The 23870-nt window shown below is 47.4% G+C and overlaps 1 protein-coding gene across 6 annotated transcripts in view; it reads right to left on the bottom strand.

Annotated features, from left to right (window-relative positions):
• Nucleotides 1-22611, bottom strand: part of LOC137433960 (uncharacterized) — a 97064-nt gene extending 74453 nt beyond the window's left edge. For 5 of the 6 annotated variants that reach the window (XM_078785902.1, XM_068126485.2, XM_078785901.1 and 2 more), the window contains exon 1: nt 22370-22611. The gene's annotated coding sequence lies outside the window, so the exon portion shown is untranslated. Of the gene's footprint in view, nt 1-14317; nt 14375-22369 lie in introns of all 6 variants that reach the window. The other variant, XM_078785903.1, reaches the window with a different exon arrangement.
• Nucleotides 22612-23870: the final 1259 nt, after the last annotated feature.

Genomic DNA, 23870 nt, shown 5'->3' with positions numbered 1-23870 from the left:
GTGAGTCAGTTTTTGTCCCGTTTATCTGTCGTCTGTTGGGGTTAATATAAGTGTGTCTAAGTGCCTGTCTTTCTATGATGTCCCTCTTGTAGTTGTAATCTAACCTTCCGCCATAATATAACCTCCTCCGGAGGTCTTGAGAACTGAACCCTTGGTGTCGTGTCATTTGAATCCCAGCCGTGTGTCCTTTTCCGTCATTGACCTAGCGTAGCGCGACTCGGCAACGTTCGAGTATAATCGGGTAACTTGTGCAGACGTGATCATACCAAACCGCTCGGTAAACTAACATCCACCACCGCGTCTGTAACAATTGGTGTCGAGGAGTGGAATTCGAACCCGGGACTAAATTTATTAGGCCCAAATTTGTAGTAGAATCGATTCGGAGCGCGTTTCCCGCGCGAAATTATAACGGCGAAATTTGATTTTGTTATACGGAAATAAAAACCCGAATTTTGAAAGTCGCGCAACGGCAGACCAAGTCGGCTGGGGTCCGGTAGTGGAGAGTGAGGCAGGGTCGGTCCAGGACCAAATTGAGGGACATGAGGGACGCGAGGAGAGCGAAGCAGCGAGGGTAGTAGACGCGCAAAATGGCGCCTCGCTGGTCACCGCGCCCGCGACCGTGGCAGCGCCCCTGGTGGATTGGAACCTTTTTTTTATACAAATGAAGGCCCTTATGGCCCAGACTAGTGAGCAAATGAGGGCTGATAGTGAGCGGTTGGGAAACCAAATGGGGGTAATGAGGGACGAAGCGAGGGCTCGGAGTGAGCAATTGGGGGTAATGGGAAACCAAATGGGGGTAATGAGGGACGAAGCGAGGGGTACCAGTGAGGGGTTAGACAATAATTTTAAGGGATTAGACGAGAAATTTGGGAAATTGGACAATAGATTAGGGGAAATACAGGAGGGGTTAATGGGGGTAGAAAACAGAATGGCCGCTCAAGAGAATCAAATGGAAGGGATGCAAAAAGGGTTAGAGGGGTTAGAAAACACCATGGAAGGCAAATTGAGGGACATGAGGGACCAAGCGGAAAGGGAAGTTAAACAAATGGGGCAGCAGATAGAGGGGGTCAGAATGGGGGTAGAAACCAAACTGGATGCTCACAGGGAGGAAATGGAGCAGATGAGGGTGGCATCTGGGCAGGAGATGCAAGTGATGGGAGAGGAGATCAGAGGAGGAGTGAGTGAGGAGGTCGGAGGAGTGCGCGAGGAGGTGAGGCACTGTAAGGAGCACATGGAGAAGGAGGTGAGAAAGGGGACTGTAAAATTGCAAGGGGGCATAGAGGACCTGACGCAGGAGGTGGAACAGCTGACGGAGGGACAAAAAGAACTAACGGACCAGGTAAAGAAGAACACAGCGGTAATAGGAGGGTTGAAAGCGACACAAAATGACCTAAAAAACGACTTGGTAGCGACGAAGAGGGAATGTCAGATGGTACGTGAGGGACTGACAACGAGGTTGGACGAGGTGATAGAGGTAATGGAGACGAAGGACCGGCAGGTGAGGACGCACATGGAAACGGTCAAGGTAGCCTTAGAGGATGAGCTTGAGGAGACGTACCGGGGAATAAAAGAGGTGAAGCAGAAACTAGAAGAAGTGGAAGAAGGGATGAGCGAAATTAAGAAGCGACGGAGAGGGGATAAGAAAGAAATAAAAGAGGAGATAAAAGAATTGGTCCAAAGTCTGTGTTCGGATCGTGATGATGTGCTCATTAACCGGATGAGGGATTCGCAGGTGATGGAGGAGAAGCGAAGAGGAAGAGGACCCGGTGTAAGTGGTGACCAATATGGTCGTGCGTATGATGCGCCAGGGGATTTAATAAGCTTGGGGGTCGAGATAGACCCGGGTGTTCGTGAGAGGCCGTGGGTGAAGTGTGCGAAAGGTCTGGTGTGCGAAAAAAGAGGGGTGCGAGAAAGTCCGACTCTGGGGTGTGTGAGGAAAAAGTGCGTGCCAAGGAGTGAGGGTGCTGGCGAGAGTGAGTCGGTCGTAGCGCGTGTGCGAGGGAGCACATGGAAGCGTGGTGTGGTGAGTGTTACAGAGGGTGTGACGGGAGAGTGTGCGCGAGAAAGGTGTGTGACGGACAGGTGCATGGGGAAAGAGTGCGCTGTCAAAGGCAAGGAAGAATGCACACCTGTGGTGAGTGTTACAGAGGGTGTAACGGGGGAGTGTGCGAGAGAAAGGTGTGTGACGGACAGGTGCATGAGGAAAGAGTGCGCTGTCAAGAGTAAGGGTGAGTGCGCTGTCAAGAATGGAGGTGAGAGTAGTGAGAGTGACAAGGAGAGTGAGTTGGTTGTGACAGGTGAGCGAGGATGTACACCTGGGATGGAAGGATGCACACCTGGAATGGTAGAGCGTGAGTGGGAATGCACGCTGGAGTTGGTGGTGAGGCACGTGGTTGGGTGTGCGAATGAGAGCACACCTGTGATTGTCACAGAGGAGGTGACAGAGGAGGGGGCGCGAAGAGGTGTGTTAGTGAGGTGTGCGACCAACGAATGTGTGCCAAAGTGTTCGGTGGTCAGGTGTGTGACCAAGGCTGTGAGTGGAATGAGGGTACCTGGGTGTGTAAGGAAAGGTACGAGGAGCATGGGAGCGGCTGGATGTGTGAGCAAGGAACGGGCTGCGGGATGTAAGCATGCAGGTGAAGCATCGACGTTAGACGGGGTAGAGTTTAGAACGACTTATAGCCGAATCGGGCCCTCGGTGCGTGCTGGGCCTCGCTTTGAACGGCCGCGTCCGTGCTCCACTAGGCGGAGCGGGCGGCCCGATAGAAAGAGTCGTCATGGCGACCACTTTTTGTTGAGGCATTCCGGCAGGTCGAGATCGGGACATTGGATGGCTCCACGCCGAGATGGTGCGTGGGATCTCGGCCCGGGTAAGCCCCCGTCCCTGCACCGAGTGCCGGACGCATCCAGCCGCTGGCGCAGAACAACCCGCATTCATGGCTTGGCTTTATGAAGCCGGGCTTTGGACAGGAATTGGCGCACCGAGAGGTATTAGTGAGTAGACGGGTGATGAGGATAGTGTTTTGGCCCCAAAATTAGAGAAAAACAAAATTTGAGGATTGGCAGTAATGATTGGCAGATGATGGGCAGTGATTGGCAAATTTTTGATTTGTGGAAATTTGATGTGCAAAATTGGTAGTGAGCGATGGGCCCGGTGGGTAAGGGGGGGCATCCCTGCCACCCTTCCCATAGTGGGGGCAAAGGAGCAATAGCTTATGGGGTGTATGGCAGTGAAAACTAGCCCGGGTGGGTTAGGTTATATTGATAGGGCCCTAGAAGATGACATTAGGTAACGTTAAGTTTAGTTAGTGACTGATACCTGTAGTGGGGACGCAGGTAGATTAGTGTGGATGATAATGACGTGGGAGCGCAATAGTTTAAAGGGACGACTGGGAAGCGCAAGTTTCAGAGGTGAGTAGTTAGATGAGATGATGCCGTGTGGTTGAGAGTTGAACAGGTGTGATTGCACAGGTGTGCAACTGGACAGGTGTGTGGAGCAGTGTGTGAGTAGTGAGTGTTGTGGATCAGCGCGAATGCGCTTGGGGAGAGAAGGGTGCAGGTGGCACCAGGTGTGAGAGCACAGGTGTGCAAGTACAGGTGTGTGGAGAGAGTTGGAGTAAGTGGTACGGAGTGGTGTGCATGGTGCGAAGGTGTGGATGGGGGAAGAGTGGACCCCTTTCACGAATACCCGGGGCGGGTAGTGTAAGTGTTAGGTAGAGGGTACAGGTAAATTGTGGTTGGATATTGGCATCTGTGGTGCGGTTGCAGAATGGTGTTGTGAATGGGTGCATTAGTGTTGTGGAAATGGCTGGGCGTGTAGCCTGTTAGTGTGTGTAGTTGGTTGGGCACTCCACCACTGTGAGGATGTCGGCCAGGTGAGGCCGCAGGTGGGCTCTGGGAGCCGGTAGAGTTGTGGATGGGGCCCGAGGATCCGGAGGATGGACCCGGGTAGCCCAGTGCCAGAGAGGGCACCGAGTGGGGAGAGCGCCAGAGGGCCTTCCCCAGGTAGTTAGGTTAGGGTAAGGAGCAGGTAAGCTCGGAGGCAACTGCAGTGGTGGAGGTGTGCAGGTGGGTAGACCCGCTGGGAGAGGTACACGCCACAGCCCAGAAATTGTGCGAGGGCACCGGGAGATGAATCGGGGGAGTGAGACCCCAAATTGAAAAGCACCACAGTTTGGCCAAGGGGAATTGGTTTTTAGAACCCATAGTGTAAGAGGGCCAATGGTTTGGCAGGAGAAAGACCCCGGGTAGTGTAAAGTTGTTAAAGTCATTTAGGAAATAGTTAGGATTGATGAACCTGTCGCACCATACGCAGCCACTTACCTGTGGTGATGATGATGACTCCACACCTGTGTTTTCTTTGTTTGTGTTGCAGAAATGAGAATTGCTGTGTGGATTTGTGAGACGCATCACGACGTGGATGAGACATTGGGGTGATTCCATCTCTCCCTCCCTAGGAGGGACTGATGATGAATTGGTAATGGCAAATTTTGATGTTCAGTTGGAGATGGCAAATTTTGATGAGAGTTGGAAATAGCAAATTTGATTGGTTAGGAGGGAGAGAAGACGAATTTGGTTTATGGGAGGAACGGGGAAGACAGTAGGGATGTTTGTTGATTTGTAAAGTAGATGTTTATGGGTAGTGTTGTGTTTTGTGGATACAGTAAGGGGTAAGGGAGGGGCCATGTAGGTTACCTGGTGGGGGGGGGGCGTACGATAGGAACGTACCTGTCTCACCTGGTTCCCATGTGCCCCCAGTGTGCATCATCTTGTATTGCGTGCACTTTTGCGCCCTTACCACCTTACTCACTTGTCTGCTTCTTTTGTCTCCCACCTCCGAGGATCTGGCTTTGGGGTAGAGAGAGAGGAGAGAGAGGTGCTGGCTACGCAGTTGTGGGCCTGCACTTTCGCTGCTTGCTGCTTGGATCGATACACCATATGGACCGCAATTTTGGTGGCCACCCACAATGGACCGCAGCTCTTTTGCGGCCAAGCACCACCCGTGAATGGACCTATGGGTCAACGTGGCACCTATGCCATACAGGTGAACCACTTTTAGTTGACACCACTGAAGGCCACAATATAGAAATGGACGCGGTTGGCGCCTTTCTTTATTTTTTGAAAGAGGCAAGAACACCAAGTGCACCACACGAAGGCAAGACCAGCGGCAGAACATCGGCCGGCTGTGACACCACCGGTGATTCATAAACACTTTATTGGTGCACCGGATGGTGCTGACTGTGTGATGGGGTGGTGCTTTTCGTGCTGGGAAAGGGTGCTCTGCACGTTATTAAAGGCCGTAGGCCACAGAGCACTCGTGGGTTGGTGTATCGATGCTGGCATGCGTGCTCTCTCTATGCATAACATCTGCATGTGTCCCTCCAAAAACAGGTCCTGGATCGTAGTGTAAATATCAGCGTAGTCTTGTAAATAATGCTCCCTACCGGCTGTATGTTTAGTTTGCGAATTCTTTCCGGATTCGGTTATCCTGTGGGTGTGTTTCTGAGAGGAGAAGGGTGCAACGTCGCAGGGGGACATATTTACTCATTTGTGAATATCTGTAAAACTGTCGCACTCAGGGTAGAGTTAATAGTAGTGGGAACTACATCTGAGTGCCACACTAAACTAGGTAAAAATTTATCGGGTCGGGACGCCCCGAGGGTAGAGAAGGGTGCAATGTTGCGAATATGGAATTTGGCCTCCATATCCGCTTGTAAATATTCCCCTATTTCCCCAATACTCCCCAACTATCCCCAATCCCCCATTCCCTAGTCCCATTGCCTGTAAATAACACTCTGTAGCACCGACCTTCCCCTTTTTCCCCCATTAAATGTCGTGCCCAGGTCCACCGCATCTCACGTAGACAACTTTCGGACATCTTGCTAGTTATTCTTAGTCTATGTCAGTTAAGGACTCGTTTCCATTAATTCTGACTCTTCGTTGCACCAGAATGTGATTATATGGCACCAGTAGTGAGTTTAGGACCTTCCCATACCTCCTCCCATCTTCTTCCCCAAACAACAACAACAACAACAACAACTACAACTACAAACAACAACTACAACAACGGCGCTGCGCGGGGGAGTGTGCGTCCTCACACCGGCTCGGTTAGCCGCCATTGACGATGCGCTCCGGCGGGGTTACCACGAAGGGGCTCCTTGTCAGCCCCTCGTCAAGGGCGGAGCCGGTAACCCCCCCCCCCCCCCCCGCACGCACCCAATGAGAAGCAACGTGCCGATTCCAGCTGGGGCGGAGCTAACGAGCCGAGGGCGTGTCACTCCCCGCCGGATATACGCGGCCACGTACCGGACGTGACGTCAGATGCGCCCCCAGCTTGAAGAAGAGCAAGTCACTACCTCCGAGCGCTGCGACCTCCCCGCATCTCTAGACCGGACCGGGTCGATCCTGCCCTGAGCCCAGGTGCACCTGGAGCCATCGATTCTGCCTTTCCTTGCCATCAATCCCCGTGTGAGTCAGTTTTTGTCCCGTTTATCTGTCGTCTGTTGGGGTTAATATAAGTGTGTCTAAGTGCCTGTCTTTCTATGATGTCCCTCTTGTAGTTGTAATCTAACCTTCCGCCATAATATAACCTCCTCCGGAGGTCTTGAGAACTGAACCCTTGGTGTCGTGTCATTTGAATCCCAGCCGTGTGTCCTTTTCCGTCATTGACCTAGCGTAGCGCGACTCGGCAACGTTCAAGTATAATCGGGTAACTTGTGCAGAAGTGGTCATACCAAACCGCTCGGTAAACTAACATCCACCACCGCGTCTGTAACAATATTAAAGCTAATAACTTCATTCTTTCATCATTAATCCCCCATGGAGCCTACAGTATCCCTATCAAGTTTGGTGGTGCCTACTCAAGCCGTTTTAGAGCTTCTCCTCCCCCCCCCCAATTCCAAATCCCCCCAAAATAAAAATCTATAAAGGCTAACAATTTGATATTTTTTTTCGCTATAAAACCCCCATGGGGTCCACTTTATGAAAGTCACATTTAATAGCAATGCAGCCCATAGGGTTGACGTGAATAGTCAGACCCTAATATAGAGAACCTCCAAGCTCCCCTCCCCCACTTTTTTTTTTTTTTTTTTTTTTTTTTTTTTTTTTTTTTTTTTTTTTTTTTTTTTTTTTTTTTTTTTTTTTTTTTTTTTTTTTTTTTTTTTTTTTTTTTTTTTTTTTTTTTTTTTTTTTTTTTTTTTTTTTTTTTTTTTTTTTTTTTGTATACAATATCGAGGCTCGTGAAAGAGCGAACATTAATCACACAGAAAGACAAACCGACACATAAAACATATAACATAGGGAGCGGTAGACAAGATGGGGAGAGAGGGGGAAGGACACAAACACAACATTTGAGAGCAGGGACCGAGAGACATGGAGACATCGAGAGATCTGAGAGAGGGCGAGGGCTTTGGGGGGGGGGCGTGGGAAGGGGGCAGTGGGAGAGGTATAAAACATATGGACACTGCCAGGACTTCCAGGAAAGAAGTTGGAATTTCAAACAAGGTGGATCTGGGGTGAATTAGTGGGGGTAGAAAATATCAAGGTTTTGGATGGGGGAAGATAAGAGATGGTGGTGAACAGCTGTTTTAAAGACCTGGAGGGAGGAGTGGGATTGAAGGGAGTGAGGGAGTTTGTTCCAGAGGCGGGAGAAAAGAGGAATGAAAGAGTGAAGGTGAGCGGAGAGCCGAGATTTCGGCAGTTTAACCATCAGAGGGTTGCTGGCAGATCTTGTGCGACCTGTAGGAATATTTGGGGGACAGAGCACAGAGAGAGCTGGGGGTGCAAGGCCGGAGAGGAGTCGGTAGAAGACAGAAAGACCACCTACCTGCCTGCGGTGAGTGAGTGAAAGGCCCTCAGAGATAGCTTCATCGCGGGAGATTCCAATAATTCTGAAAGCTTTGGTTTCAACAGCGTGAAGCCGAGCTAGGTGTGAGGCAGGAGCACCGGCCCATAGGGGAGAACAGTATTCCATTGAGCTGCGGATGAAAGCCTTGTATGTGGTGAGGAGCTCAGGTGTGCCGAGGAAGGACTTCGCACGACGGAGGATGCCCAGTCGGCGACTGGCTTTGGAGGCCAGCTTGGAAATGTGGTTTTCCCAAGAAAGATCATGGCAGATAGTGAGACCCAAAATCTTGAGCGACAGAACTTCTTGGAGAGGATTGTTGAGAAAGTAGATGGGAGGGTTGTCCAGTCGATCTTTTCGGAGAGACATAGTAAGAGTGTGAGATTTGTCAGGATTGAAAGACATGTTCCACTTGTTTGACCAGTCTGTGATTTTGTCCAGGTCTTCAGAGAGTGAGGAGGCAGCAGACTGCCGATCTGAGGGAAGAGGAATGGAGCGGCAGAGAGTGGAGTCATCAGCAAAGAGATAGAGAGGATTTTCGAGAGAGTCAGAGAGATCATTGATGAAGACCAGAAAAAGCACGGGGCCCAGAACACTGCCTTGGGGAACTCCAGCCTGAACAGGAAGAGGAGATGAGAGAAACCCATTCAGGGCCACACGTTGACGACGACTAGAGAGGAAGTCCGCCAGCCATGCGTGGAGATTTCCATGGATACCAAAAGAGGAGAGTTTGGTGAGCAGAGCGGGGTGCCAGACCGTGTCGAAGGCACGTGATATGTCGAGGGAGACAGCTCTAATTTCCTGTTTGGCATTGAGGACCTCCATCCATTGTTGAGACAGCAGAAGCAGCATGTCCAGAGTAGAGTGACCTGGTCTGAAACCAAATTGATGATCAGAGATCAAGCCATTGGAGAAGAGGAAAGATTTCATATCAGAAGCAATGATGGATTCCATGACTTTGCTGATAATTGGGAGAAGGCTGATTGGTCTGTAGTTGCTAGGATCTGTTTTTGCACCTTTTTTGTGCAAAGCGGTGATGTTGGCTGATTTCCAAGCAGATGGCAGTTGACCTTGAGCAAAAGAGAGGGTGAAGAGAACAGAGAGAGGGTGAGATAGAGCAGCAGAGCAGGATTTTAGGACCCGTGGGCTGATGCCGTCGGGTCCAGTTGCAGAATCAGAGTCGAGGGTTGACAGAAACTTTTCCACCTTGTCAGGAGGAAAGGACACGGAGTCCAGGAGCAGCAGGGTACGACTGGGTATGGTGGGTACAGAGAGGGATGGGTTTGGGACACAAGATTTAGAGGCAAACACAGAGTTGAGGCATTCAGCTTTTTCACGTGCGGAGTCAGCTGTGTAGCCGTTTGAGGTAAGGGAGGGGATGGAGGGGGAACAAACACCAGAAACGGATTTGACCAGACGCCACCAGGATTTGGAAGAGGGAGACAGATAAGAGAGTTCGGTCTTGAGAACGGAGAGATATTGTTTCCTGGCTCTCCTGAGGGTGGACACACACTTGTTTCGGGCTTTGTGAAAGGAAATGAGATTTCCTTCCGTTGGATTTGCTTTCCAGGAGACGAAGGCAAGTTGTTTCTGGGCAACAGCCTCACCACAAGATTCCGTGTACCATGGACGGGAGGAAGGGTATGACAACTGAAGACGAGATGGGATAAATCTGTGCATGAGAGAGAGCAATTTACTTTGGAAGAATTCCCAGGATGAGTTGATGTCAGAGGTGGTAGAGATGGGAGACCAGTCCAGATGATTGATGGCTGCTTGAAGACCGTGCCAGTTGGCCTGAGTGAAATGCCAGACTCGTCGACGCTGAGCAGGCTCCCTGAGGATGGTCAGAGAGATGTCCACTTTAACAAGGACATGATCAGATGTTCCGATCGGAGCAGAAGAAGAGCAGCAGACATTTTCAGGGAAGTTAGTCATAACCAAGTCCAGAAGAGAAGATGTTCCGTTGACTGAGATCCGGGTCGGGAAATTGACAGATTGTGTCAGTCCCAGTGAGTCGCAGAAGTCCTTTGCTGAGGAGCCATGGCTGGTGAGAGAGGTACCCACACCCAGCCAACTGGCATGATGACAGTTGAAATCACCACATATGAGGAAGAGAGAGTTGGGATGAGTAGATAGAAGTTGGTCCATATCATCAGACAGCGAGATGTAGATGGAGTCATCACTGTTTGGTGGACGGTACAACACACATATGAACAAGAGGTGGGAGCGAAGGGGAAGCCGTAGCCAGAGGTATTCCTGGGGGTGAGGTGGAGAGAGTGCAGTGCAGGGCGAGTGAGGAAGAGAGTTTTTGATAAAGATAGCAACCCCGCCTCCAGGACGAGGCTCAGGTCTATCATACCGGAGGAGGGAGTAGCCCGGGAGAGATACTATGGAATCAGAGACATCATAAAGGAGGAAAGTTTCTGTTAAGCAGATCACGTCTGGTTTGACAGAAGCAACCTGTATGGAGAGATCGGTTAAGTTTGAACGAAGGCCCCGGATGTTTGAGGTCCATACCGTTAATGAAGAGGAAGGGGGAGCATCAGATACAGAACAGGGGGGAGGAGGGGTAGGGTAAGATGTGGAAGAGGTGGAAGAGGTAGGGAGAGCTGTTGAAGGTGTGTCAGAGATTTCAGAATAGCTCGGAGAAAGGGAAGGATGGGGCGGACAAAAGGTTTGATGGTGATTGGGTGAGCCACAATGAGGTGTTATTTGAGGAGGGGGAAGAGCGAGGCAGAAGGTTGGGGGAGATGGAGGTGAGAGTTTGAAGGGGGAAGAAGCGGGGAGGACGCTTTGAGGAGGGGGAGTGAGCGGGGGGAAATTGAGAAGCAATGAGGGTGGGGAGATTTGAAGGGGAGGGGTGAGGGGGGAGTTTGGGAGGGAAGGGACAAGGGGAGGGATTTGAAAGGGATGGGATATGGGGGAGATTTGGAGGGGAGGGGTGAGGCAGGATTCTAGGAGGGGAGGGGCGAGGGGGCGTCTTGGCGGGGAGGGGTGAGGGGGTAGTTTAGGAGGGAGGGGGCAAGGGGGGAGATTTGAAAGGGATGGGTGATGGGGAAGATTTGGAGGGGAGGGGTGATGGGGAAGATTTGGAGGGGAGGGGTTATGGGGAAGATTTGGAGGGGAGGGGTGAGATTGGATTTTTGAAAGTGTACGATTTATGGGAAACGAACATTTATTGCAAAACGAGTTTCTTGTGACCTTCGAGTTAAAAATACGTTTAAGGACGCTGGATGGAGGATGGAGTGCAGGAGAGTTTAGGGAATGTAGAACAAAGGCACTATAGGAGATGGATATTTTTTTTGGGATGAATTGATTTGGTGAGCAAGTCGAAAGCAGCCTTTTAAAGAAGAAGAAGAAAAAGGTGTTATAAAATATGACGGAATACATAACTTGAGGGGAAAGTGTAAACATTGAAGGTTAATGAGTGAAAACTATCTGGGGAAATGGGGGAGAAACACGTGGTCGAAGAACGAACGAACGAATAAGAATGAATAAACGAATGAGAACAGAGAAGGAAATGTTTTTTTTTGTTTTTTTTTTAGTTGAGATTTACACAAGGAAGTAGGCTATGGGTGAAAAGACTGGGAATACAGAGAACGAAAGTTATTGGATCACAAACGACGGACCACTGAGAGAAAAACAAAGCCTCAAGGTTGTACAGTGCACACTGTACAAGGCCTTGCTCGCGACACGGCAAACAGACGATCAATTTATGAAAGATAAACACCGAGAAACAACCAAAGTTGCACACAATAACTTCACACACCGAAAGATAAATACAGTTTCGACAAAATACAATTGTGAACAGACTTAACTTCGAAAAACGTGGAGACCGTGTGGAGCTTCGAAAATCCCTGCCGCCGTCTCCAAGATCTCGCGAGATCTCCAACTCCGAGATCTCCTCTTAAAATTACTACACGCCATTGTCCCCCATTATGGGTGCTATGTTTGGTTGTGAAGACAAACCATTCCAAAGATTCCCCCCTAATTCATTGCCCATAATCACCTCCTCCATCTCATGGACACTCCCCATGAGGTCCCCATTATGTCTGCCAAGTTTGGTCACTCTATGATGCTCTGTTATCAAGATATAGGGGAACGGACAGACATCACACATAAGACCATATTTCATAGAGACAACCAATAAAATTAAGAGTGACAATAAGGTCAGCTTCCTCCTGCGAGAATGGAATGGCTCACAAGGCCACTCCAATAAGGGTCATGCAAGATTTCTTGCACCATGTAATTTTTTCCCAAAAAAAGTTGTTAGCAGACATGCCACACATGGTCCATGCGCCTCCAAATAGAGTTTTTAGCACAGGTGATGAATGGCCTGTTAGCGATGGCGAAATTATAGGCCTATAGATCCACCTTCATTATGGGAGAGTCCAATGATCTTGAAGGCCTCGTTTTCAACGATGTTAAACTGAGTAAGGTGTGAGGCAGGGGTGCCAGCCCAGAGGGGAGAACCTTGCAGGTGGGTATGAGTTCAGGTATGCCAACGAAGGACTTTGTACAACAGAGGATTCCCAGAAGGCGACTGGCTTTGGAAGCCAAGTTTTAAATGTGGTTTGCCCAAGAAAGATCATGGCTGAGAGCGAGACCCAAGAGTTTGAGTGACTGGACTTCTTTGAGAGGGTTGTTGAGAAAGTAGATGGGAGGGTTTGCAATAGGGTTCTTTCAGAGGGAGAGGGAGAGATTTCTTAGGGTTAAGAAACAAATTTCAAGTGTTTGCCCAGTTTGTGATTTTGTCATAGTCTGAAGAGAGGGAAGAGGCTGCTCCCTTTCTTGTCTGTCTGAAAGATCAGTAATGTCAAGGCAGAGGGTGGTCATCTGCAAAGAGATAAGAGGATTTTGCAAAGAGCAAGAGAGATCATTGATGAAAAGTAGGAATAGGATGGGGCCAAGAACACTGCCTTGGGGCACTCCAGCCTCGACAGCGAGAGGAGAAGAAAGCGTTCCGTTGAGAGCCACACATTGGATACGAGAGTGGAGGAAGTCAGTAATCCGAAAGTGGAGATGGCTTTGGATGTCATAGGCAGAGAGTTTGGAGAGCAAGGTGGGATACCAGACTGTATCGAAAGCTTGCGGTATGTCAAGAGAGACGGCCCTGGTCTCATGTCTGACATCGAGGGCTTCCATCCATTGTTGGGAGAGTAGAAAGCAGGATGTCCAAGGTAGAATGCAATGTCCATACTACACTTTCTACACAAGGTTAGAGATCAATTGTGGTAGCACTGCAGCCCATAGGGCTGTGAATAGCTGAATCTCCTTATTTTACTCAACATTGTCCCCCAGTATGGGTGCTAAATTTGGTTACGATCAAGTAAACCATTACAAAGATGTCCCCCTCGTCCCCTCCCAGCTCCCCTAAATTGGCACTGCCCCTCCCTCCACCACAATCAATGACACTCCCCACATGGCCTCCATTATGTCTGTCAGGTTTGGTGGCCCTACAATGTGCCCTTCTCAAGATGTCCAAAATATAAGTGAACAGGCAGCCAGACAAACAGAAAGATGGATTGTGACAATAAGGGAAGCATTGTGTTTGCGTCAGCTTTGCCCGATATGAGAATGGTCAGCAAACACATCGCATGTCGACTAAAAAGGTCACACGGCAGACCATGTGTGTTGAATGCAGATTATCCCACCCTGAAGTTTGTTAATGAGCCAGCTGGGTTTTTACCTGACACTGCAATTCTCCTGAGCCGAGCATGACGTCCTGAAGATTAGAATCTAAATCTGCAATACTGCTACCTTATGCTGGAATTTAACCCACGACTAGATTTGCCATTTCTCAAAACACCACCCACTTTTGCACAGAACACACAGAGCTTTGTTCTCTTTTATGATTTCAACTATTGTAACATGTGAGCTAGAACACATGAATGTTGAGAGTAGGTCAAAAAGGGATATACAATGTTTGCCTTTTCAATCCATAAATACCAGCAACAAATGCCAATGATTATCTGTGTCCTGCATATGATACATTGTACAAAGGTATTCCAGAGGCCTTGTGAATTGTGTGCAAAATATTTATTCATGCCATGCAACTGTTTTGGCTTGATCAGTATCTAACTTGTGGTTGTCTGTGTAAGTGTGGTTTTATTGTGTATCTAGAGATCCCCTCCACTCCCCCCATCCTCCCAACTGCTGCGGTGACTTTGGCCTACGTGCAACTCAGCAATGGTTACATGGTTTCACACAAACAAGGGTGCCTGACACACATCACCTTCTCTGGAAATGCACAAATTGGTTTGGTAGCAAGGTGGAGTCCTTAATTGATTATATTTATATATATCAATTAAGAACAATTTCAACTCACCGTTTCATCTCATGGGAGATTATGCAACAATACACAATAAAGGAACATTGTCTTAATGGTGACAATGCCTCCCTCTGAGATAGTCACATGATCATCAGAAAGGTTTCATGCTATTGGTGGTCATTATCACCGAGCAGGTTTCTCACCTCTTAGGAAAGCATGAAATACAGCGAGTAGTAGCCATTTTCATCAGACGAGAAAAACTGGAGAGGTACAAGTTAAATAGTATCAGTATAGAGAAGACGTAAATAAAATAAAAACAGACAGGCTATTCACATTTACAGGGAAAATAATTCAGCCTTCTCAAATATGCCATATCTTGTTAAAATAGGGCCAAGTTATATTTCACATGAAAAAGATACCTATCAGGAACTTGGTCTGCCTATTTTTGTGCAATATTTTTTTTAAAAAGGGGGAAATGGAAGGGGAGAAGATAAATGTTCATCTATTCATCAGCCTAGTGTTGGCTTAGCGGTTAGGGTGCCGGCTTGGGATCCTGGGTTCGAATCCTGGTCGATCGCTGAATTAACACCAGGGGGGTTGACTCGGCCTGTCATCCTTCCGAGGTCGGCAAGTTGAGTACCAGCTTGCTGGGATGAATGATCACGGTGAGTACCCCGATTTAGAATAGGTACAACGTATCCCTGCGCATCGTAAGAGCGTGACCAAGGGTTGGCGTCAGGAAGGGCATCCGGCCATAAAAACATTGCCTCAAACAGGGAACCATGATTGTCATGGGGCCCGCAAGGCTAACCCCCACTCTAGCGGGGAAAATGGCCTTAAAAACGATCATTCATATAAAATAATAAAAGGCAAAAGTGTGTGTGTGTGTGTGTGTGTGTGTGTGTGTGTGTGTGTGTGTGTGTGTGTGTGTGTGTGTGTGTGTGTCTCCTCCATAACTCCAAAACCATGAAAACTAGCAGCCCCAAACTTTGCATGCATATTTAACAGACTCCAAGGGAGTACAGGAATGAAAAATGGGTGTTTGGGTATGTTAAAACACCCTTTTTGATGATGATTAACGAGGTGCTCAAAACAAAAAAAACATAAAAATCTTTACCAAATTGGTGGTTCGCCATCTTGGTCAACCCACTGCTACATCGCCGGGTGCTTAAGCCGCCATTTTGTTTCAGCCTATTGAAACATGCCTTGGCTTGTAAACACTATTTGCTCGCGTGGACCAAATAAAGCATATAATCGAAATCTAGATTTGATGACCGGATCCCATACACTTAAGTATCGAAATCTGGAGTGAATTCTGACAAAATTTAAGACATCAGCGATTCATGTACCTCAGTGGATATATTTTACCAAGCTTTTAGCAAGGCTGTCCTTCCTCTCCTTCCACCTTGCCAAAACATTAAACACACCTTTTTCTACTGTTCCAACAATTATATCGAGTGAAGAAAATATAAAGGAATGTGCACAAAGTGTAACTTTATTGAGTAAAACGAAAATAATTCACCAGTGGAAATTTATTACAATGAAATAATTATCCAGTCAGACCTGTATACTCCGTGGGCAAATCTCCAAGTAAGGACGGCACTATAAATCAAATAAAAAATAGAATTTAAAAAGTAGCACTCCTCCTGTTAGGCCTACAGTCTATTAAATTTTTTTTCCTTCCTTTAAAAAGGTAGAAAGTACACTGATGGATGAACAAAGGCCTTTTTAAAGGTAAACTTTGGTGCCTTGAGATTTCGTTGTAATGCAATACATTGTACGTGCTTATATGAACAGGCCACAGTGCCTCGATCCGCGCGCGTGTGTGTGTGTGCGTGTGTGTGTGTGTGTGTGTGTGTGTGCACCTCAGAATATAGAGAATTTGCTCCTAGCCTGCCCCATTTACTCCCGGCCCCAGATCCTGACAGACCCCCAAAAAATTGAATGAATAAAATGTTTTTGTGTAGTTTCTCTTTCTACAAGTGAAAATAGCTGTCTGGACATAATCCAAACTTCATAATCTGTACTGTTCTTACTAAACTAGTGTGGTACGAGGGAGTGATCAAGGAAAACTGTGGAGTGAATTGTGTGAGTGAGTGCTGTGTGAGCGGTGTGATGTTCCATGTGCGTTAACAGTATAAAGAAGGCAGCGAGTTGTTCTGTGTGAGTGAATGATGTAAGGAGGGCCGTGAGTTGTTCTGAGTGAGAACGGAGTAAGGAGGGTCGTGAGTTGTTCTGATCGAGTCAACGGCATAAGGAGGGCCGTGAGTTGTTCTGTGTGAGGGAACGATGTAAGGAGGGCTGTGAGTTGTTATAAGTGAGTGAACGGAGGCAGGAGGACTGTGAGTTGTTCAGAGTGAGTGAATGGAGGAAGGCAGGCTGTGAGTTGTTCAGAGTGAGTGAATGGAGGAAGGCAGGCTGTGAGTTGTTCTGCGTGAGTAAACGGAGTAAGGAGGGCCGTGAATTATTCCGAGTGAGTGAACGGCATAAGGAGGGCTGTGAATTGGTCCGAGTGAGTGAACGGAGTAAGGAGGGCTGTGAGTTCCGATTGAGTGAACAGTGTAAGGGGGGCCGTGAGTTCCATGTTTATCTGTCAAGTAATCAATTAAATGAGGGGGGAGGGGTGGGGAATCGTATTTTGTTAATACAACGCCTTCAACTCTAAATCTAAAATAAACCAAAGAGACGGTAGGTTCTTTACTCAACATCAGACAACATATTGTTGCGGATATGAGATTGGCCTCCATCCATATCCGCTTGTAAATATTCCCCTATTTCCTCCATACTTCCCAACTATCCCCAATCCCCCATTCCCTAGTCCCATTTTCTGTAAACAACACTCTGTAGACCCGACCTTCCCCTATTTCCCCCATTAAATGTCGCATCCAGGTCCACCGCATCTCACGTAGACAACTATAGGACATCTTGCTAGTTATTCTTAGTCTATGTCAGTTAAGGACTCGTTTCCATTAATTCTGACTCTTCGTTGCACCAGAATGTGATTGTATGGCACCGTTAGGAAGTTTAGGACCTCCCAATACCTCCCCGCAGCTCTTCCTCATGGTACAACAACAACAACAACAGCAACAACAACAACGGCGGCGCGGGGAGTGCGCGTCCTCACTCCGGCTTGGTTAGCCGCCATTGAGCATGTGCTCGACGGGGTTACCACGTAGGGGCTCGCTGTCAGCTCCTCGTCAAGGGCGGAGCCCGGTAACCCCCCGCACCCAATAGAAGCGGCGGACCGATCCCATCTGGGGCGGAGCTAACGAGCCGAGGGCGTGTCACTCCCCGCTGAGCATGCGCAGGAACAGGGAGGTGACGTCAGATGCGCGCTGAGCTTGAAGCAAGAGAGACGCCACCTCCGAGCGCTGCAATACCTCCCTGCATCTACTGGACCGTGCTTTATCCTGTCCCTGAGCCAAGGTGCACCTTGTGCTATCGACTGCCTGTCCTTCCCTGCCATCAATCCCTGTGTAAGTCAGTCTTGTTCCGTTTGTCTGTGGTCTGTCTGGGATAGATAAGATTGTGTCTAAGTGCCTATCTCTTCTGTGCTTTACCTCTTACCTTGTAATCTACTCCTTTTCTCCCCCACTAATTATATCCTCCTCCGGAGGTCTTGAGAACTGTACCCCTTGTGTCGTTTCATTTATCCCAGCCGTTGTGTCCTTTCCTTCATTGATTTAGCATAGCGCGACTTGGTCAACGTCGGGTGGAATCGGGTAAACTGTGCGAACACGGCGGCCATTCCGCTCGGCCCATCATAACATCTAAGCCGTGTCCGTAACAATATGCTCAAATAACCTTTACTCATGTTGAGACCAGCCTGAATATATTCATTGTCCCCAGCTGAAATTCTGTGCCTTTGGCCAATGGGTATACACCATAAACGCCAGTGGTCATTGGGTACATGTACATTGGGTAGAGCTCAGAGCTCAGCTGTATAAGGGATGTTGCGGTGTTCTGTATGCAGCCCGTGGCTGCTGGAGGACCAGAAGATTCTCTGTAAGAACAGCTGTGGTGTGTGTGTGTGTGTGTGTGTGTGTGTGTGTGTGTGTGTGTGTGTGTGTGTGTGTGTGTGATGCGTTGCGTGTGCTGCACATGTGCGTGATGTGTCCCCCTCTCCTCCACCTCCTCTTCCATCTCCTTTTAGGGAAAATGAGAACATTTCTGAAGTTCTCCAAAAGTAAATAAATCTTCAAATCCAACATCTCACGACCACCATGTTGCGATGTAACAAGTACAACATGGCTTCTTGGTCTGAAACGGGTTGGAGCGAGTCAAACAAATGAGACTTTGATTGCAGCAGCATGTCTTCAATGCATATTGCGGACGATGACTTAGAAAGTCATTGTTGCAGTGTCGTGCCAATAACGGCAATGAAGCGATAACCAGAGGCCGACGATGATGGGGCAGGAGATGGCAATTATGTTCTGAGGACTCTGATGGCAACCTTGAGGACGATCCCTGCAGACTTATTAACACGGATCTCTGTGGTGTAATGGTTCGAGCGTCCACTGAGTCTTGGAGGTCGGCGCTTCGAACCCCGGCCGAATCATACCAATGACAAAAAGAGGGTATGTTGCGCTTCCTTGCTCCACGACCAGCATTTGAAAGGACAGAGCACAGACAAAAATTACAAAAAAGCAATGAATGGCAAACCACCTAATATAACCCTTGCCAAGAACCCGCTTCTGCAGCACCAACGCTCTGTGAAGAGTATGGTACAATGACAATATCTAAATGAACCACCGCACCCCCAATGCGGTCGAGTTAACATAGCATTAGACCAAGGAAGAGGAAACAACCGTATCCTAAGGATATTACAGCAAGGACAAAACCATTAATTTAAGGATCGAGAAAGAGTTAGCAATGATAAATTATTAATAAATAATTATTAATTAATAAATAATTAATAAATACTAAATTATTAAATTATTAATTAATTAATTATTAATGATATTATTATTAATGATTAATTATAATTAATGATTAATGATTATATTAATAATTAATGATTATTAATGATTGATTATTATTAATTATTAATGATAAATTATTAATGATAAAATGAATTATTATTATTATTATTATAAACCTGCAAAAACCAAGCTGCATCACAGCCCGAGCTGAAGCACACAGATATGAGCGTCAAACGAGGATAACGAACTTGAAGCTGCATTTACCACTTCACAAACACGGATAATGATGACAGACAGCACTGTCATAGATATAGATATAAACATCAAAGATCTTCGGCAATTAAAAATATTCCAAATCTGGAAAACTGCCAAGATGCACGATCGCATCATTTTTGACCACAGTTGGGAAACATTCTGTTGTCGAAACAATTAAACAAAAGATAGTTAGTTGCACTTGTGCTGTCGCAAAAAAACAATCAAATGCGTTTGTTAGCAAAGTTTAAAAGTGCGGCCACGTTTTTCTCATCTTTGCGAGTATTTTTTTTTGTTTAAACAAGTCTCCGTCCCCCTTTCCCTGCGCACGAGTCCCAGAAGCCGGAGAATTAGGCAGCTCCCCCCCCCCCTTGACCAACATCTGCAAACGTTTCTCCAAAAAGGCACATTCCACAAAAAAAGAAGGAAAAGAGTCTCCCCGGTGCGCTCAGCGAAGGTAAAACGCCGTGCTCGAGGATGGCGTCACAAACAGCGAGAGGCGAAACCACAAGGCACAATTACAGGTGCACGTGCATCGCGTTGAAAATAATAAATAAACAAACAAGTAAACAAATAAATATACAATAGCACGTGGTGCTCAGGTGCACGTATGACTTGTGAAAACCACCGAGGTCATCCGTTCTCTTGCACCCAGCTTTCCTTCCACCGCTCTCAATGCTGCTGTCGGCCCGCTTCCATCGCACAGACTGACCGAAACAAGCCAGCATGCCATAAACTTTTAGTCCAATTAAAAGGCAGGAAAGGTCAAGTGAAAGCATAAACCATGCCTCCCGATTGGAGGAGGTGGAAAATTCTTCGTGAGTTGAAGCAGCGAAAAAGAAGTCAAAAAGTCAAAGCAACCATTGTGAAACTCCAAAAGCAAAGAGCATTTCAATAACTCGCATCTCCACTCTGACCCTCACCTCATGTTGAATAAAATAAATAACTACCAATGCCCTTACAAGGAATTTCATCACAGGAGGCCACCAGACACATTCGCAGGCCCATCAGAGCCCGCGTCATGGTCGTTTGTCCGTGCTCCATCCTCTTTAAATGCTCAGAGGCAAGCAAGGAGGCAGCACGTACCGTTTTGAAAGTCTTTGGAACGACTCGGTCGGGGTCGGGTTCAAACCGCTGACCCCCAAGACTCAGGGTGGAAGCTCTCACCATTACACCACCAAGTCTGGTTCATTTAGGCTCTTTAAAGCGTATGTAGCAGCTCCGTCAGCACCTGAAGGATTAGCAGGACAGCCTGGAGGTTGTGAACTCGTCTTTGAGCTGTCTAGCCGAAGTTTGATTTCTCAACCCCGTCGCAGGGAGGGCATTGCATCAATGAGTGCGCCATCCCTCGCACTGTGAACCTGGAGATTGCAGGTGGACTGCAAATATCCCACGGGGTAATTTACAAACTGTTGGTAACCGTCGTTGGCACCGTCAACAAAATCCAAATTTCTGTCCTAGTGAGTGCACATGGAGAACTGCATCATTAGGGCAGCTGTGGTCCCATAAATGATGCAACCAACAGTCAGGTGATGGAGACTAACAAACAAATTCAAACCCCAATTGCTATAGCACAGAAGAGAGTAGAGTGGAGGAGGTGGGGTAAGTGGTGACGAAATGTGGAACTCTTGCTACACTTGTCAACACCTGGCAACATTTATACGTGTGGGAGGGAGCGGGATTAAAGCCACCGATGCAGTGCCCCCTCAAAGATAATGGCAGGAATTTACAACTTGGCCAGGACAAAAGTACACAATCCACTTCATTTTTCAAAAACGACTGAGGTGTAACATTCACGCCAGCCTAACGTCCCTTCCTGAAGTAAAGCACACCTATCGATGCAAAGCTCCACCTGTGAAATCCCAAGACAACACTTTTTAGTTGGGTCAGGAATCAAACCAAGATGAGACACGATGAGCATAAATATCTGGATGCCACTTCTGTATTACATGCTCTGGATTTGTTACCAAGGCAACAGGTGGTCATTCAATAGGCTGCAGAATTTGGTACCGATTCCAACATGACGCGGACAATTGTTACAATGAATGACGAAGACAATGGTGTGTCTTATCCTTTAGATTTCAAAATGAATGAAAAATGAAAGATCGAATAGTTATTTTGCTTTTTCTTGCACGGGCACACACACACACATACACACATACATACATACACACACATTCACACACACACACATTCACATACACACACACATACATACACACATACACACACACACATACACACACATTCACACACACACACATTCACATACACACACACATTCACACACATACATACACACATTCATACACACATACATACATACACACACATTCACACACACACACACACACACACACACACACACACACATTCACACACACATACATACATACACACACACATACATACACACACATTCACACACACACACATTCACATACACACACACATTCACACACATACATACACACATTCATACACACATACATACATACACACACATTCACACACACACACACACACACACACACACACACACACACACACACTCACACACACACACATACACACACATTCACACACACATACATACATACATACATACATACATACACACACATACATACATACACACACATTCACACACACACACATACACACACACACACATACACATACATACACACACACACACATACATACATACATACATACATACATACACACAAATACATACATACACATACACACATACATACCACGTGGGGGGCAGGGAAGGGAGGGGAGGGGAGGTGGGGGGCAGGGAAGGGAGGGGGGGGGGGAACAGACCGTACACAGCACAGAGGCCAGAAGAGAACACCAACCACGCTATTACGTACGGACCACGGTATTAGTATTACGTGCATGGACCAGTAAAGCGCACGTGGGGGTGTGAGGCAAAGTGGGGCACGCATTTTTTTCAATGATATGCACGCCGCACACCAGCCACAGAGAATCGAGCAAAACCGCACACCAGCACGCGGAAAAGCTATGCACAACTACGATCGAGATGATAGCCGCACCCGCACCCGCACGCACCTTGTTCTTACAACATCGTGATTTAAAAGCAGGAAAGAGGAGGTGCGTTCGCAGATGCGGTACGTTGAGGGTAGCGAGCTGATCCCAGCAGTTCGTCAGAATAACCGGCTCACATCACATCACAGCAGAGAAGGTGGAGCGCAGAACGGGCTCTGGGACTCGATCCACAACGAGCCTGGATAATGTCAGGACCGCGAACAATGGGGAACAGCGAGTAGCGCGTTATCCGCGGCTCGAGGCGGGACTGGCCATAGCGGGGCTTGGGCGGGGATAACCTGGGCGTGGCTAAAATGGGCGTGGATAAAATGGGCGTGGATAAACTGAGCACACTTGGTTGTTGGATATGGTTGGTGTGTGATCTTCAGAACAACTGTTACAAATCTTTCACATTTTATAAAGTGTCTCCAAGTCTTTCGTGATATCTGTAGGAATTGTACAACAAACCTTATGGAGATTATACGCCCATTATGGACAACTTCAACTTGTATAAGGGTGTGTGTATCTGTGTGCTGGTATTGTGTGTGTGTATATGATGTATATATATATTTGAAAACAGGTATCTCTATTTCACTTAAACGATAACAATAATAGTACATGCAACCAAAAATGTTTACAGTGGATGAAAACCACAACAACGGAAGTGACGAATCCGTAACACTCCCCCCCCCCCCCCCCCCCCCCCCCCAAGAAAGAAAGTTTGAACATAGTGAAAACTTTCTTTTCCTGCAAAAACCCTTTTAACAAACAAAAGTAAAACTCACACCCAAATGGTCAATTCACGTGAGCAACAAAAATTAATATTCCCCAAAATAAAGCAACAAAACTTCCAAACAACCTACAGGAATTTCCAAAGTTAGTTCACTCTGGATGAAGCATCAGCAACGACATTGTCCCTGCCCTTTACATGCTCAATTTCCAAGTTGAACTCCTGCAAAGCCAAACTCCATCTCATCAACCTCTGATTTTTATTTTTCATTTTTTGAATGAAGGTTAAGAGGTTGTGATCAGTGAAGACTTTAATAGGAAAGGTAGTAGTTCCCAGATACACCTCATAATGCTGAAGCGCTAGCAGGAGAGCAAGGGTCTCTTTTTCCACGGTGGCATAATTTGCCTGGTGTTTGTTAAACTTTTTGGAATAGTAGCACACCAGGTGATCCACTCCATCCTCATCTTCCTGTAATAGAACTGCCCCAGACCCCACATCACTTGCATCAATGGCCAACTTGAATGGTTCTTGAAAATCCGGGGCTGCTAGGACAGGAGAGCTCATTAATATCGCTTTGACGTGGGCAAAGGCAGCTTGACATTTGTCATCCCAAACAAACTTGGTCTCTTTCCTCAGCAAATTCGTTGCAGGGGCGACCACATCAGAAAAATTCCTGCAGAACCACTGGTACCAACCAGCCATACCCAAGAATCTCATAAGCTCCTTCTTCCCTTTTGGAACTTGGAAGCGATCAATGGCTTCTATCTTGGCTGTCACCGGTTGCACCTGACCCTG

Source organism: Myxine glutinosa, chromosome 10 (assembly GCF_964187855.1).
Source record: "Myxine glutinosa chromosome 10, kmMyxGlut1.1, whole genome shotgun sequence".
Taxonomy (NCBI): Eukaryota; Metazoa; Chordata; class Myxini; order Myxiniformes; family Myxinidae; genus Myxine; species Myxine glutinosa.
The sequence above is the reverse complement of the archived record's forward strand: the minus strand, read 5'-3'. Positions and strand labels throughout refer to the sequence as shown.